The sequence below is a fragment of the Echinops telfairi genome, unplaced genomic scaffold (genome assembly GCF_000313985.2).
Source record: "Echinops telfairi isolate 266 unplaced genomic scaffold, ASM31398v2 ScPeMD7_23;HRSCAF=83, whole genome shotgun sequence".
NCBI classification, from domain to species: domain Eukaryota; kingdom Metazoa; phylum Chordata; class Mammalia; order Afrosoricida; family Tenrecidae; genus Echinops; species Echinops telfairi.
This window is the reverse complement of record NW_022103920.1, coordinates 28,838,189-28,842,014: the sequence shown is the minus strand read 5'-3', so window position 1 is coordinate 28,842,014 and position 3,826 is coordinate 28,838,189.

The following is a 3,826-nucleotide window of genomic DNA, read 5'->3' as shown; positions in this document are numbered from 1 at the left end:
CGCAAAAGAACCATTTCTAGAGCACGGAGCCCGTGCCTCGTGCTTCACAGACACTGCTTCCAACAACAGCCCTGAGGGGGATGTGTGCTTTATTATCTAGCCCAAACAGATACCATTCACTCTGCTGTAGAGCTAGGAAACAGAAACCCCACCCCCAACCCTCCATCCCACCCCCACTGCCACCCACTGGCTTCCAATTCAGAGACCCCTTAGGTAGGGCAGAGCAGAACTGCCCCCTGGGGTTTCCGGGACTTTTCATCTTTATGGGAGGAAGCAATATCACCTTCTTCCTACAAAGAAGCTGAGGGAGCCCATCTGCTGACCTTGTGGCTGGCAGTGCAGTACACGTCAGCCCGTATGCCAGCAGGACTCCTTCACAGAGGCTCGGAGGTTAAAAAGCACTCAGGGCTCCCGGTCAGTTTGACAGCGCGGACTAGGCGCTCCAAAGCCCTTCCCTGTGGAGACACTCACTAGGTGCGCAGGGGAAATCGCACGCACGGGGCACCTCTTGAGAACACGACAATACCATCGTGTGTGGCATCAAGCAGGGAAGGAAAACAGAAGAAGCAATCGCTCCGGGCCCTCAGCAATCGAGTCCCTGGTTCAAGTCATTTGCTTCCTGCCGACACACAGTTGTTCCCCTGACTCCTTTAACAGCATGTGTGGGGTCCCGTGGTCTTGGAAAGGACGAAGATGCGTAAGACAGAGATGAAGCGCAGAAAGGGCCTCCCCTGAATCATAAACAAACACATGCTGATACAGTGATCCACGACTCAAGGCCATAACGTGAGCGAACCAGTCTTGAACTGGCCTCCTGTCTCGACAGTGCCCTGGACTCAGCCCTGCAGAGGAGCGAAGGGCCCTGGCGAAGTGCCTGGGAGGGCAAGCTCAAGGGGGATTCAAAGTTACTGCTCTCCTGAGACAATACCTTCCCACAATGTCAAAATCACTGGTCAGAAAATGTACGCTTCCACACAGGCCCTCCACCTTCTAGAGCAGTGGTTCTCAATCTTTCTCATGCCGTGACCCTTTCATCCAGTTCCTCGGGTTGTGGTGACCCCCAACCATAACATTAGTTTCGTTGAGACTTCATCACTGTCATTTTGCTACTGTGATGAATCATCATGTAAACTGTAATGTGTTTTCCAATGATCTTAGGTGACCCTGTGAAAGGTCATTCAACCCCCAGAGGGGTTGTGACCCATAGGTTGAGAACCGCTGTTCTAGAGCGTGAGCGTAGAGGGCTGGGCGTGAGGTCAAAAGAACAGGGCCGACCACCTTCCCTCAAGCAGTGCAACTTCACTTTCATTTCTTTTCACACTCATTTCCAAAGAAAATATGTGTTCGATGAAATGGTTCCCGTACTAAACAAATTAGAAAGCCTTGATTGGACATAACACGCAGACTTAAATCTTAGCTTATACATCTGCTTTTTCTTTAATGATTCTCACTCATGTATGTTCTAATATGGTTTCTGAAGGTGCAGGCTTCACCGGAGCTTATGATCCAATACAGAAAGAATCTGTCCAACCCACGAGGAAATGCCGATTAAAGAGACGTATATGATAGCCTTGTAACCTCTCACCTCTCTGATCTAACAGAAGTCAGCAATGATCGGAGTGGGGAGAGCAGAGGAAACACGGGTGTGTCATTTCTCTTCCTGAGCAGGAAACAGGCTGAGCAGTGAGGTGATCGCTATTACAGCAGATACCTCGATGCGGTCAGATATTGCTCGGAGCGTAAAATGGGCAATAAATACCTATATTGGACGAAGATAGTTTCTTTAAATCTTCTCATTTCACTTTCAACCTTCAGCAACACCAAATAACATGCCATAAATGCAGCAACAAACTTGCACATAGAAGCAGGAACCTGTAATCAAACCTTGCACTGGTCTCAGAACCAGCTGGTCGACCTTGGATAAATCCCCCTGTCAGTGTTCAGGGAACTGACAGGCTTTATGCCTCCTGCCTCATTAGGTTGTGGGGCAAAAAAAAAAAAGCACACATGTAGAACATGGAGGTGGATCGCATGGAAACTGGAACTTGCTGTGCAGAACCTCACTCCATCTCCCTCTCTCTGGTGATCCAGAGTCACCTACCTGCTTCTCTAAGCACGTCCCAACTATTGTCGTTTCTCTCCATAAGCCAGATGTCCTTTTGCATTTATCAAGATGAACTGAGTCCAAAATGCCTACGTCGACTTCCCTTTCCGTTAGGACTGGTCGTGTTCGGACGTCCCTTCCTTCGTTCCCGAATTCAAGGACCCCGCTAGGACATCTGATGGGCACAGATTCGATTATAAATTGGTTTCCGCTAAAGCTGTTCTCTTGTCCAGGTTCTAGAAGGGACAGCTGTTGGGGCAGTCACCTTGATGAAATGACCCCCACTCAAGGGATGGTGGGCGGAGAAAGAAACAGGAGTGTGATGGGCAAACCAACAACCTAGCCAACCTGATCTATATACCGGAAAGCTTGGCTCTTCCAAACTCTTCCCCATAGGTGCCGGCCCCTCTAGTAGCCCCGTGAGATGAGAATCCGGAGTGAACTCACAAGCCTTGTCTCGGTTTCCTAAGACTGGCATGCAGATACTAGACAGCAGGTGGCTGATTGAGACAGAAATGTGCCATCCCACCGCTCCGCAGGCCCAGAGCCTGAGTTCAGTGAGGCTGGGTTCTAGGGGAAGATCCTACTGGGACCGTTCCCTGGCATCTTGGTCTTCCAGATGCATCTTCCCAGGACCAGCTTGCCTCCTGTGCCGGTCTCGTCCCCCCTTTGATAAGGACACCAATCTCACAGGACTAAGACCACCAACTCCTGTCAGAAGGACTGCCTGGAGTAGCACACTGGTTAAAACACTCAGCTGAGAAGAAAAACAATGGGAATATAAGCTCAACAGCTGCTCCAAGAGAGAAAAATGTGGCAATCTGCTTCCAAAGATTAACAGGCTGGAAAGCCCATGGGGCAGTTCAACTCTGTCCTCCAGGACTGTTATGAGTTCAAATTGATTCAAGGGTCACGAGGGCGGGTTTACTCCAGGAAGATAGTGCCTTCAAACGCGTTTTCCAAACAATAGTACATTCACAGGAACAAAGGATCGGGACTTCCATTTATCTTTTTGGCAGACGCAAGTGAGTCACTCCAGAACACTCCATTAGAGATGAGCCGAATGGCTTAGGGAAGCACTCAAACAAAAACTCACTGTCACCCGGTCCATCCCAACTCAGAGCAACCCATAGGACATGGTAGGTTTCCCAGACTGCAACTCTTTATAGAAGCAGAAAGCCTCGGCTTTCTCTTGCATAATGAACCACTCGTAGAGAAATCACTAAATCCAAATTGTTCAGTGTGGTTCCTCTCTCTAGCAATTAAGAGGGTAAAGATTTCAAAACATAGAGCAAATAAAAAAGAAAAAGAAGAGGGCTGCCTCTGTGTCTATTGTAGCGGCAGAACCCAGGCACAAAGAGGAGGACCTACCCAAAGCCATTAAGGGAGTGGATCGGTTTGCTTGAAATAGAGTCTGTCCCAACAGGGCTAGGCTTTCACTCCTAGGCTACTTCCTCTCTGTCAAATAGCATCAATGCCAGTCAGGAAGGGACCTGAGGGCTAAATACTTGGCACTAGACCCAGATGGCATGGAGCATTCTCCCTCCCCACCCCAATAACACAGCCAATGACTAGATGTCTCTCTCCTACATGCATCAGAAAACACTCCTCCCACTCAAGCGAAGTGAGGGGTTATCTTACTGGAACGGCACAACCATGTTCTTACTCCTGCCAATGAAATGAGACCTGTCAAAGAGGGAAGAGGCCTAGTTGCTTCCAGAA